Genomic DNA, 13943 nt, shown 5'->3' on the forward strand with positions numbered 1-13943 from the left:
ATTTCCTGAATGCTGCCTGTCACGCTCACAAGACTGCAAGCTCACCAGGTCACCAACCCCAAGCACAGGACGTGGCACACAATAGGTGCTTAATAAATGCTTACTGGATAGGATGGGCACAATGAGTCACACCTGTAATCCCAGAACTCTGGGAGGCCTATGCAGGCAGATCACTTGCAGTCAAGAGTTCTAGACCTCCTGGCCAACATGGTAAACACCGTCTCTACCAAAAATATAAAAATTACCTGGGCATGGAGGCGGGCTCCAGCAATCCCAGCTACTTGGAAGGCTGAGGCAGGAGAATCACTTGAGCCCAGGAGGCAGAGGTTGCAGTGAGCTGAGATTGCACCACTGCACTCCAGCCTGGGCAACAGAGCGAGACTCTGTCTCAAAAAAAAAAAAAAAAAAGTTTATCGGAAAAAGGAATGAAGGAAAAGACAAGTGCCACTGCTTTCCTCAGAAGCCTACTTCTGTAGATCCATGAAGACAATAAAAGAAGTCCCCAAACTCACATCACTGAAAGGCGTAACTACACTCTTGGCCAGCCCTAGAACCTTCCAGAAAGATTCCAAATTTGCTCCTGACCAGCAGACCTTAAATCTCCACTGCAGGGGCTCCTGTGCCTGGGCTGCACCAGTGTGTACCACTGCAGGTCAGCGCCTTATTATGATTTTTTTAAAAGACTTCTAGCTGAGAGCCAGCCAGGGCCGTGAAAAGCAGGAAAAAAAGATGTTGACATATCACACCTATCGGGCAAATGCTGCTTGGCTCATGAAGCTTACACAGCTGCTTAGTGCCACTGGCCCAGCATAGGCATCTCCAGGCCTGCTTGATCACCGCGCTCTGACAGGTGTGCCCAGCAGTCATGCATGTGGGGCTGCAGGTAAGATCACAGGGTCCCCACCTTCCAACTACAGCTCCTCCAGGGCAAGGCCAAGAATTCTGTCAGGTACCCGGGCCCTGAGGAGGATCCCTAGACACTGGACTGAGCAGACTATGAGGGTCAGATGGCCTAGCAGTGGGTTTCGGCACCACCACCTACCACTGTGTGACATTGGGCAAGTTACCTCACCTCTCTGGGCTGCAGCCTCCTCCCCCGGTACGTAGGGAGAGTAACCACACCTTCTTCCCTGCTTGCTGTGAACCTGGGCTGTGGAGATACTTAGCCCAATGTTGGCAGCTTGGTGAGTCTCACAGAATGATCTCTCAAATGTCCCCAGTGCCCGACTAATTTACATGTTTCAACCTCAGGACAGTGCAGGGGCCAAGTGCAAAGCACGTTACTCCTTCCTGCAGTGTGACCTGCGCTGGTCACCTCACCTCTCAAGCCTCTCCTATCTCACCACCCTCTGCAGTTACTGAGATCACAAATGGGAAATGCTATGCCAGTCCCAAGGTGCTACATGGTATGCGCAGGCAGTGCCTTCTTTAGGAGCAGATCTGTTATAACCAGGCACGCTGTCTCCGCCCCCATCACTGACTGCGCTAGCCAAGGGCATCTCCCAAACCCTCCCTCACCCAGCTGCCCTGGCTTCTGGTGGGACCTCGATGGCCCTGGACAGCTGTCTCCAATCCACTTCCCACCCGGAATGTGCAAGGAGCTTAGACAGACATGCCTCAGGTCCAGCCACTTCCCTGCTTCAGGGCCCTGAGGCCATCCAGAGCATGCAGAATGAAATTCACAAGCCTCTTGCACCCCTCCACATCCCCACGGTCTCCCATGACCCAGTGCCCCGCACGGCCCGTGCTCTGGCTGCAGGAACCCTCTGGGTGACTTGCCCTGTTGGTGGCCCCACCACTTCAGTTATCCCCTGGCCCCACGGTCATCCTTTTCCATGTCTGCCTCCTCTGTGTGAGCTGTCTTCTGCATGAGGGCCTAAGGAGGCACTCGGTGTGTAGTTGCTGGAAGAAGGAACCATGCCAGAGATGGCACCTTCCATGGTGACTCCAACAGAGCAGGTGCTCGGAGGTCCGCCTGCCTGGTGCTGTCCATAGGGCTGGGAGAGCCTAAGAGCACTGGATAGAATACTTGAGAGGACCCTGTGGAACAGCCTGGAGGAAGAGAGCCAGCTGCCCTGCAAGGGGCTGCAGCCAGGGCCATGAGGCTGGGAGCGCTGGCCTGTCACCCCTGCGCTTGCGACCCTGGGGAGACAGCTCTATCCCTCTGATCCCCAGCTCCTTCCCCCTCAACAGCAGTGGGCGTTATGACCCTATGATAACGTGAAGCACGCATGTGTAAAATGCTGGCCCAGCTAAGCTCCCGCCCTGTGACGCAGGTCCTATCATCAGCCCCATTTGAAAGAAGGGGACACGGAGGCTCAGGAGCTTCACAGAACTTCCTGACATCACAGTTGTCTAGAAGCAGATGTGGATTTGAACCTGGGGGGTCCGGCTCCAGGGCGTGTGGCCCTAGCCTCCTGATGGCAACGGCTCCCTTGGCAGGGCCTTGGCACAGTTTAAACAGCACAATGACTTATACCTAGGCACAGAGCATGCTCTGATGATGGTGGCATTCAAGCTACTCAAGTCCAGCAGCTTGAGCAAGTCTTTCAGGTACTTCTCGTTGGACCAGCACAAAGGGCAACTCTGTGAGACATGGTGGGGACAGGAGAACAGGCCAGATTCTGCATTTGTTCTTTGCTGGAGGTAGAGTAAGAAGGTGGAGAGAGGGCAGGATGGGCAAGCCACGGCCTCCACCAGGCCAAGCACTGCTTCAAGATGCTAGACCGCTGTGCTGGGCCTGTGGACATTTCCCTTGGGCTTCAGGCTGGAAATCTGGCAGAAAAAAAAGTATGTTTTTTCCCCAAATGCCCAAGCATGTCAACTATTTCAGAGCATTTTCCAGGTTACTGAGGGGCGTAGTGGGGGTTTTTGGGGTAGGCTCATTCCAGCCACACTGACTTTTCCTGCCAGCTGGCTGTCCCTGAGTTTCAACAGGACATCCGTGAGGCAGCAGGCTGAAGTGTGCCTGGAACCCAGCACCAGAGACACAGCTGTGGGCCGGTGAGGTCATCGTGCTCAGAACGCCACAACAAAGGGGCATGTAGGTTACCCCAGAAACTCTGCAGAGCGTTCAAATTGACTTAGCAGGAAAAGAAAGAACAAAAGACGGGAGATAACTTTTGTTCTCAGGAAGCTGGTACAAGAGTTAGAAGAAGCAGGCGCTCTCCAGGGACGAACTTTGACACTCTGGGCAGGGGACTTCGCTTTCTGACTCTTGCTTGCCCCAGCCGTAGAAGCAGGACTAATAACTCTCAAGTATTTACATACTTATCACCTTATTTTCTGTAAAGCACCTAGCCCAGTGCTTGGCACACAGTTGGCATTTGATAAGCAGGACTGTTATCCTGGGGCCCTAAATAAGACTTCTAGGCCAGGAGTAGACCGCATATGCCAAGAGCCTGAATTTTTACCAACTAGCAAATATTTTCAGAGGAGTCAGTGCACGTGGCAGTCCAAACGTTGTAGTTCATACAGTTGAAGCATCTGCTCCCCAAATCACGCTGTGAATTTCTCACACTCAACATGGAAACTGAGGAGGCGACTTTTGAGGACTAGGCTCACAGCAGGGAGTGATGGAGATAGTCAAACAATCTAGCAGCCGGTCTGATGGGTTTTAGAATGTGCTTTTGTGATGACTCTGAGGCTTCAGGAAGCAGGCTGTTTAAGTGTGAAGAGATGTTGCAAAACAGCCATTCCCATCACACTGGGATAATATTGACTTTTGGTCCTTTGGGAATTTGAGATGTTAAGAAAAAATAATACTGTGTGTTTTTGGAAAATAGCACATTTATACTAAATGCCGTGGCAGGACCGCTGCAAATAAAGAAAACTGTATTTTAGTCATGGGATTCTGGATCTAGAGAGAAATGAAGTGTAGAAAGCTGTAACCTCAGCAGAGGTGCCAGGAGGTGGGAACAGAACCCACTGGTGTCTTCATCGTGCCAAGCCTGGAGGCTCTGTCTGAGATGACAAGCCAAGCTATGAGTGGGCCAGTCCCTGGAGACCCCCACCAGTTCCTGGGGACCTTTCCAATCACCACAACTCCTGAAGGCCTCCTGGACAGAACAAGACCGACAAGTCACAAGAACTGTTGAGTCAGAAGTTGGGATCATGGAGATGCCCTTGCTAGCTAAATGCACAGAGAACATTAGAGGACAGAAACCAAGGCTCCTTAACATTTTGCCTTAAACTAGCTCTGTGGCTTCCCACTCCCCCAGTCAAAGGGGTCAGCAAATTCTGTTAGTTTCACAGCTTATTTCTGGATTCACTTCATGATTATTTACCCTGGGGAAACCCTTGCGCAAGGGCACTTGGAGGTACCTATTATTGGTTTAGGGACAAAAAACTGGCCACCACCTAAACATCAGAAGGGGACTGGCTCAATTAACAGTGGTTTGACCAGATGATCGCAGCAGTCAGAAACAAATGAGGGTGCACCTACGAACTAAAATGAAAAGCACTCCAGGATATGCTGTTGAGTGAAAACAATGGTCATTCAGGTTTTTTTAAACAAGCAATATAATCCTATAGTATAAGTGCAGTGGCAAATGCCCAGAGAAAGGTACGGCAGGCCGCGCAGCAGCCCGTGGGGCTTTTCTCATTTGCCCATCACCATTAGCATCACCTGACGCACAGCTGTGAGGGCTCAGTGACGGGGCCTGTGTCTCATGCCCCTCCCACTCCACGCTTCTCCCCTGCCTTCCCAACTCCAGTTAAAACCCAAGTCCAGGCTGGGCATGGTGACTCACCTGTAATCCCAGCACTGCGGGAGGTGGGTGGATTACAAGGTCAGGAGATCAAGACCATCCTGCCAACATGGTGAAACCCTGTCTCTACTAAAAATACAAAAATTAGCTGGGCGTGGTGGTGCGTGCCTGTAGTCCCAGCTATTTGGGAGGCTGAGGCAGGAGAATCATTTGAAACGAGGAGGGCGAGGTTACAGTGAGCTGAGATCGTGCCACTGCACTCCAGCCTGGTGAAAGAGCGAGACTCTATCTCAACAACAACAACAAAAAACCCAAGTCCATTTCACCACCCATGTCCCCTTGCTCTGTCTTAGAACGTTCAATGGCTTTCTGCTGCTTCCAGGATAAAATTTGAACCCTGCAGCAAGCTCACAAAGCGCTTTGCCATCGGACCCTGCTGAGCTTCCCGGCTCTCTGTTCTCAGCTCTCTGTTCACCCCTTCCCTGCAGCCACACCTTTGCACGTGCCCTGCCAGAAGTGCTGCAGAGCCTCACCCACCGGCAAGACTTGCTCACAGTCCCTCTCCCCAACCCCAGGCTTCTCTGTAAACACTGTGCAGTGTTTATTTGATTCACCAAGGGCCTCAGTAAACGCTTGCTCAACCAACCTTCCTTTTCCTGACCCTGGTCAATACGTTTGTCATGCCAGTTCCTTGGAATTGTAAAAGTTCCTTTTAAAAATGCCAGTTCTTCTCCCACCCCAATTCTTTTCAACCAGGCGGTCCCATACGCTGGCCCTCAGCAGCTACCGTGCTTTGAAGGGGCCATGAGAGGCATGAAGGAAAGGGCCGTGTGGAAAACCTAATGACTTCCGCCTTTCTCTGAGGCCCCATTGTTATTATTACTGCATCTCTGCCTTTTGATCAGTTGGTTTTTCCCATTCTTAGTGGGTCCTCATGAATTAACTAACTCTCCTTCCCACCAGCTGTTCACTTGGCAATACTGCTTATTTCACTTTTTTTTTTAGGTGGAGTCTCACTCCGTTGCTCAGGCTGGAGTGTCGTGGCACAATCTTGGCTCACTGCAACCTCTGCCTCTGGGTTCAAGCGATACTCCTGCCTCAGCCTCCTGAGTAGCTGGGACTACAGGCATGCACCATCATGCCCAGCTACTTTTTGTATTTTGAGTAGAGATGGGGTTTCACCACGTTGGCCAGGCTGGTTTCGAACTCCTGACCTCAGGTGATCCACCCACCTCAGCTTCACAAAGTGCTGGGATTACAGGAGTGAGTCACTGTCCTTGGCTGGCATTAACATTTTCTTGGATCCCAAAGGCATTCCAATTCTTGGAAACTGGGAAAGTGGTTTCAAAACTTGTTCCAGGGTACTGTCTTTGAGCTAGTCAGGGATAATTCAAGGCTAAAAATCAAATCAACGTGGACTTTTATCAATTCAGATATAGAATTAAGGACTAGGAAATTTGCATTTCTGGGTTTTCTGCCATAAAGGGGCCTTCAAACCTTGACATCTGCTATCACTTGTCTGTTAATGAGAACTTGCGGTTGATAAAACAAATGATTCAGAAAAGAAAAACAAATATCAACAGAAAAAGGCTTAGGATGTTTCCGTGGGTGATTTCACGGACTTTTCCTTTAGATACAAAGATTTGAGACATAGATGCAAGTCATGTTCTCTGATGACTTCTGTGCTCTTGGTTCACATGATGGAGAATACAGCAAGACTTGGTGAGGTTCCCAAAGCACACCTGATTTTCAGGTGTTCTGCCTCTGAAAACACTTTAGAACGGAGGGCATGGTGGTTCACGGAGTACCAAGCAGGGAGCCCTGGTTGACCACTTGGGAACTGGGTGACACTGGGCACTGAGGAATGACACTGGCTTCCCAGAACTGTTGTGAGGTGCTCCATGGGGACTTCCTGGCTCAGACCCCAGGGGACAGGATGTGTGCTGGGCTAGAGGCCTCGGGGATGAATCTGTGCTCTTCTCTGGCCCTGGCTCAGCCACTGTGAGCTGTGGGGCCTCAGGCAGAACATACAACCCCTTCTGTGTGAGGAAGAAAATTCTGCCTGCTCCATTACACTCCAGTGTTTTAACAACGTCCAGGGAAAGCCTTTGTGAAAAGAGCAACTCTGTGTCACTGCTGCATCTTTGTTATTGACAGCAGAAGGAGCTACTGCACTTATAATTTTGTTTGTGCAAACTGATTTAATGTGTTGAAAAGGAACCTATTTTCTGGGGTCCCAAGGCTCAGCAGTAACAATAACAACAAAATGCCAAGAGCAGCTAACTTTCGCTGCATGTTTTATACGGGTTAGGCATTGTTCTGGGCACTCAGGTGAATGAACTCATTTTATGTCACAAGAGCCTAATGAGGTATGTGACATTTTCATCCCATTTGTTGTTTTTCCGTTTTGGTACACATAACCAAACCTATCATCTGAGCCATTTTTAAGACTGCAGTTCAGTTGTTAAGTCCACTCACATTATTGAACATCACCCGTTTCTTACATGAGTAAACTGAGATCCAAGAAGGTAAACTAAATGGGTCAAGGCCACCTAACAAGTTTCACGAGGAGGTGGAAGGATCGGACTTGGGCCCACACTCTCTGGCTTGTACTGGGTTCTTTCATTCTGCTGCTTCTCACCTGGGCAAATACTCTACTACTGGAAAAAGAAACTCCACTGTGAATGAACATAAAAAACAATGAAAAAAAAGGACGTTAGAACTGATCATGGACACCCAGGGTGGCAAGATTTGGTGAGGTCGATCTTTTCTTTGTGTTTTCCCGTCTTTTCTGACTGTTCTGTACTAAATGTGCTTGACTTATACTAAGAGGCTGGGAGATGAGGCTGGAGAGCTCTATCCTGCATATGGGGCCAGGCCCGTGCCAGTGAGCACACAGGGTGTGTGGCCAAGCCACTCACTTTGCCACTGCCACTGGAGTACACCTGCCTGTGCTGTGCTGCTGGCAAGGCTGCCCTGCGTGGGCCCACCCGAGCCTACAGAACATTCTACGGCGCAGCCCAGGTCAAATGGCAGATTGCACATAGGGTTTTGTTCTCTCCCCACACCTCCTGCACAGGCTTCTCTCTTAGCAAGCAGGGAGTGTTCCCTGTCATCTGACACACTCTTATGACCAGAAGGCTCCTGGGCATACAGTCGCTTTGGCAGTCTGAGCTAGGTGATGACCCCGAAGAGTGAAGCAACACTCAGTTCTCTGGAACTCTCTTCTTTCCCTCCCTCCACCTCCCAGAAAAGTGTCTGGGCAAGACAGCCAGCCCTGCCTGCTGTGTCCATATTTAGCAAGAGAGGGCTCCCCACAGCAAGCGCTACTGTGTCTATTGGGAAAGAGTATTTGGGGGGCATGTTGTGTGCGGGGAGAGACTTTGCAGGCCCAGATCCAAAAACGTGGTTCCTTCCCTGGCTGTGAGCACCCAACTCCAGATTCCCTGAGGCTCTCTCTCTCTTCACAGCTGCTCTGGGGCCCTGAAAAGAGGCTTGGCAAACAGGAGACCCCTTAGACTCAGCTCAGGGCTGATGTTTTAGTGGGATCTGTTCCCCACACCCCCGCCTCACCACTTGAAGGCTGATCTCTTAAGAGACAATTGCTTGGAAAGGGGCTCAAATCCTGCTGCTTTTGTTCAGGCAGGATTTTGAAGTCATTTTTCTGCTTTTTGTTCATGCATACCAGGGACAAACTTGTAGAGGCGAGCCCTGCACTGCTAGCCTGGTTTGGAAGTGGTGGTCTCAGAACAGAGCATCTTTCTGAATTGCTGCTTTGCAGGTTTGTCCTTGATACACTGGAAGCGGGTCTTGGGGAGTGAGGACGTGGGCCTATGCCAGCGTGGATCATGGAAGAGGGGAGTGGGGCATTCTGTCTGGACCAGGGGCATCCCTTGAGGCCCCTCTCTAAGGAGGGCCTATCCTCCTGATCTCCGACACTCTAACCCAGGCAGAGCTTAGAACTGGAGCTGACAATGTAATTTTGCCTGATACCAGTGACGCCTCATACAGCTGCTGTTAGGCCATTATTTCAAAAAAAAAAAAAAATCAGAAAAAGGGAATTCACGTCAGCGATGAATTTAAAAGTTGGTTCAGCATGGTGGTGGGACTCAAGGTCTGACGCTGGGGGGAGGGTATTTGGTGTGACCTTGGCAGGCCGCTTTCTGACCTGCAGAAAGGGAAAATGGTAACACCTTCCTTCTGAGTGCTGTTGGGAAGCATGAATAAGAATAATGCATAAAGTGCTTAGCTCAGTAAATTCTGCTTTAAAGTTCCTGTAACTCATGAACCCGCCTGAGAGACCTGCCTGCCTGAGTCTCTAAGCAGTGAGCTGACGGCTGGGAAAGGGTTAATGCCCAGCTAGAGAAGCTGGAGGAAGCCTTAGGTCCTCCTTCCCGGTGTGACTCCAGAAAGGTTATTTTTTGCCTCGGGGAGCTGCAAGGAAAGAATTGGCTCCAGTTTTATAATCAGAAACAAGAAAAGTAACAGGCCTAAAAAATTAGTTTCTGGGAAATGCCACTATGAGATGACATTAGCACCTAGGACATTATCCTCAGGGGAGAAGTCTGAACTGATGTCTATGAATGAAACATTGATTTTCTTTTTTCCTTTCTGGATGGTGGTCGGAGGCTTCGTGGTCAACTCAGCTGGCTCGTAGCACACTGTCATCTCTGCATTCTTCCTAAGTTACTCAGCTGCCAAGGGCTGCCTTTGGAACCACTGAGGCTTTCCCACAGAACTATTAAAGTGCTTTGTGTCACGTAACTGACCTCGTCGGCGCCACTGTTAAAGACAACACCTGTGAAAAGCAAGGCATGGCCCAGATACTCAGGAAAGTTAAATGTCTTTTTTTTTTTTTTTTTTTTTTTTTTGATGGAGGCTCACTCTGTTGCCCAGGCTAGAGTACAGTGGCACGATCTCAGCTCACCACAACCTCCACCTCCTGGGTTCCAGTGATTTTCCTGCCTCAGTCTCCCAAGTGGCTGGGACTACAGGTGCCTGCCACCACGCCTGGCTGATTTTTGTATTTTTAGTAGAGATGAGGTTTCGCCCTACTGGCCAGGCTGGTGTCAAACTCCTGAGCTCAGGTGATACGGGGGTGTTAAATGTCTACCACAAGACAGCTGGAGCCCCAAACCCAGGAGGAAGCTGGGAAAGGAAGTGAGTAAAGCCCAGCTTAGCACTACACAAGGAAGTCCAGCTTGCCAGCTCACACCCAAACCCCCACAAGTTGGCACTGGGTACCAGACCTGAGTAAGACAGAAATGCCCCAGCCTTAGGGGTTTACAGTCTGCTGGGAAAACAGGACTGAACAATTCATCCAGCCACATCCTCTGTCCCCCAGCCTCCCATCCACCAATCCATCTGTCCACCCAGACATCAGTAGCTACTGAGCAACTACTTCATAGGCACCAATCACTACTGTCAAGGACAACACAAACAAGGTCCCCGCAACCCTGTACCCACCCCTTCGCCAAGTGCCTTCCATTCTAGTACAGGAGAGTGGCGGTGAACAAGGAATACAAGAGGCAATTTCAGCTAAAGCTAAGGACTGTGAAGACCATGGAAAACGGTCTGGCAATTCCTCAGAAAGTTAGATTATCATATGACCTACTTTCTACTCCTAGGTCTATACCAGAAAGAACTGAAAACAGGTGTTCAAACAAAAGCTTATGCACAAATGTTCACAGCAGCACCCTTCACAATAGCCAAAAGGCAGGCACAGCTCAGATGGACAATGATGGATGAATGGGGAAACAAATCAAGGTCTAGCCATATAATGCATATTACTCAGCTAAAAGAAGGATAGATGCACCTTGAAAACATGACGCAAACTGAAAGAAGCCAGGCATGAAAGGCCACGGATTGTTTGACTTATATGAAATATCCAGGCTAGGGAAATCTACAGAGGCAGGGAGCAGATTTGTGGGTGCCAGGGGCTGGGGGGAGGAAGGATGGGGGATGACTGCTTAATGGCTATGGAGTTTTCTTCTGCGGGGATGGAAATGTTTTGGAACTAGAGGAGGGAATGATGGCACAGTATTGTGAAGGTACTAAATGCCACTGGATTGTTCACTTTCAGACGGTTAGTTTTATGTGAAGTAAACTTCACCTCAATTAAAAAAAACAAAACCTAGCTGTGAAGCAGAGAACTGGCGTGGCCTGGGCACTCAGGGAGGGCCCCTTTTTGAGGTATGGTAGCAGAGCCCTGAATGCTGAGAAGGAAGCAGTCATGCAGAGGGCTCCAGGTGGAGGGAAGCATGAAGACAGAGGCCCTGAAATGGGATGTGCTTGGCCCTGGTGAGGCACAGAGAGCCAGCCAGGGAGGCTGGAGGGCCGGGTCATCTGCAGAGAGCCGAGGGGAGCGAGGGCTGGGAGTTGATCCCAGAAGGGGGCAGGGGCCAGACTGCATGGGACCATGAGCCACAGAGAGGGGCTGGTGACAGGAGGGACTGGCAGGTTTTAAGCAGGAGAGAGAGCAGCAGAAGAGGCAGAGCAGTCCCTGCCCTGGAGTTAACAGGCTGGTGAGGAGCAGGTGATGGTAAACCAGGCGGAGACAGGTCACTTTTTTGTCACGTCACTAAGCCCTCATCTGCAAGGGCCAGGAGATGTCAACCTGCCTGGCTGCTCTTCTGGGTTGTATTTTCTGCCAGGCTTCCCACACCCCCTGACCCACCAGGGGAATACCTGCAAGCAGCTCCAGTTCCCTGCGGCCTCCTGAAGCAGCCTCTGGGCCAGAAGGAGCCCAGGACTGAGGAGCAAAGCTGCTCTGGGAAGCCACAGCCCCCGATACCCCTGAGTAATTTCTGGGGAACAGCCTCTACTCTGGGGTCTGCTGGTCCACTTGGAGTTTATGGAAAGGATGGCCTTACAGTGAATTTTGGACACCCTGCCCATTAGGGCAGAGTCCATCTATCTCTAGAAGCAGCTGTTACCATGGGCCAGGTCCACGAGGCACTAACCACAGCAGCGTGGCACCTTGAAGCCACAGAGACCTCAGGCCAGAGGCTAGACCCGGCCATGCCTGGCCACCCCCACCTACCAGCCACCACTGGCCCCCCTCCTTAGCCAGGTGCATGCACAATCCCTTGTGAAGCTGAACATTCTGTGAGGGTGAGAGCCATCAACATAAAATCAGCCAATAAATAGAATTTGTGATCTTTTTTCTAAGTTAAATGGAAGAAGAAAAAGACACCAAAGTGGCTAGTCACCTATTAGCCCTGATTTATACACTACTTTAATATCTCCTCCAAGGAAATGAAAGGCATATTGTCATCAAATATAATCGTTTATAGCTTCTAAAGGGGAGACAAACTGCTCTATGACAATTACCTGGGCCCGCAGATAAAATCGGAAGACGTATCCTAATAAAACATACTTGTCTGGCAGCCACCCCGGGGCACGCAGCCAGGGTTGTTTTCTTCCTTGTGAATTATTCCCCAGGCAGAGGCAAGGACTCCACACTGTGTGGCCTGTGGGGAGGGACACCACTGTGGAGGGTGGGAAGGTGTCGTGCCCCAGCACCCACGGGCCCTCGACAGCAGTGGTGGGATGTCACAGTATCAGAGGCCAACCTGGGCCAGGCTTCTGATGACCGAATCCCCCTCCGACACCCAGCTCCCACTCTGGCGCTGCTCTTTAGCTTCTGTAAAACTCTGAGTTCGGGAGAGTGGTGAAATTCAGTTGACATGCAACCAACCTAAATCTGTCACCTGGGTACACGGTCCCTGGACACACATCTTGCTCACTTGGTGACAGAAATTTAGCTGAGGGATGCTGCTTAAGGTCTTCTGGGGTCTTAGCTCCTTTGTGTTCCCTTGTCAAAGCGCTGTGGACTAAACCACCAAGTGTCTAGGGCCCCAGAGGGACTTACCTCGTCTGTCTAGTGTTCAGAGAAGGGAGAAGGCCTTTGATGGGCTCTCTTCCAAGGCTGAGCAGAGAACAAGTGCAGGCTCTTTCTTCATTCAACAAACACTGAGTAAGAGCACAGAGCTAGGCGCTGAGATACAGGGGTGAACAGCATGGTCTTTCTCCCCTGCAGAGAGGGTTCCCAGCAGGCAACTCTCTCTGCAGGGGAGAAAGACTATGAGCAGGCGCACAAAAGCATCAGCCAGGTAAAGAACCTCAGCGCTGTGGATAAAAGGAACCAGGCCAATGCGATGGAGGGAGGGGGCAACCCTAACCCTAGCCAGGGGCTGATCCGAAAAGGCCTCTGAAGAGGCAGCATACAGACTAAGCTTGAGCCGTTAGCGGGAGGCAGCGACACCAACATCCGGGGACAGACATGCAGTGCAAGGGCCTGAGGAGGGAAGGCCGCGGTGATATACAGGAGTGGGTCTCAAAGTGTGGTCTGGAAATCCCTGTTTTCATAAAAATAGTAAGATATTTTTTTCTTTTATGTTCATTTTCCCAGGAGTGTACTGAGGAGTTTTCCAGAAGCCACAGAACGCATGCTATCACAACAGACAGAAAACAGAAGCAAAGAGGAGAATCCAGATGTCTTCTATTAAGCCATGGATTAAAGAGATTTGTAGAAATGCACACAATCCATTTTTTTGTGTGTTTTAGAAAATAGAGTTATTGTTCATAGGAAACTCGGTTATGCATACATACAATGGATTTATTCAATAAATATATATTAAAAGCATTTCTTAGTTTTAATTTCTAATGTCATAAATATAAATGTAATCTATCTAAATGAAAGCTCTTTAAGTTCTGTAGTACTTTTTAAGTACATAAACAAACACGTGGTGCTAAGGCTAAAACTGTGAGAAATGCTGGCGTAGAGGAGCAGCAGGGGCTGGCAAGGCTGGGGTGAGCTTGGGGGAGGGGGAACTTCATCTGAGAGGCTGGTTGGGGCCAGCTCTCACGGCCATCACCCAAGATCAGAAGGAGAGATGTGGATTTTGTTCTAAGTACAACAGGAAACCACCAGAAAGCTGGAGGCAGGGGTATGACATAATCTGATTTAAGGACTAAAAGGATCCCACTGGCTGAATAGAAGCTGGGGATCCTGAGGAGGCTTCTATTGCAATCCTGGGAGACGTGGGAGGGGAGATCTCAGATCTCAGTATTTTCTAGAGGCCAAGCAGGCTGCTGGGTGTGGGAGTGGGGTGAAAAGATTTAAGAATGAGTCCAAGGTGCTGAGTGGCTGCTGCTGTGGGGACCCTGACTACTGAGATGGGGTGGGGGCAGCTTATGCTCCCACCATGCCACGGCTCAGGGATTTCCACT

The 13943-nt window shown here is 50.2% G+C and overlaps 1 protein-coding gene and 1 long non-coding RNA gene across 7 annotated transcripts in view; one reads left to right on the forward strand and one right to left on the reverse strand.

The window, feature by feature from the left end:
• The window catches only part of CLEC16A (C-type lectin domain containing 16A), a 223546-nt gene that overhangs the window by 37250 nt on the left and 172353 nt on the right, over positions 1-13943 (reverse strand). The window lies entirely within an intron of this gene.
• Positions 7263-13356, forward strand: LOC116526473. The gene is made up of 2 exons (XR_004258170.1): positions 7263-7463; positions 13123-13356. It is a non-coding gene; the product is annotated as an uncharacterized LOC116526473 (long non-coding RNA).

This window comes from Sapajus apella, unplaced genomic scaffold (assembly GCF_009761245.1).
Source record: "Sapajus apella isolate SASKATOON/1434 unplaced genomic scaffold, GSC_monkey_1.0 scaffold51, whole genome shotgun sequence".
Taxonomy (NCBI): Eukaryota; Metazoa; Chordata; class Mammalia; order Primates; family Cebidae; genus Sapajus; species Sapajus apella.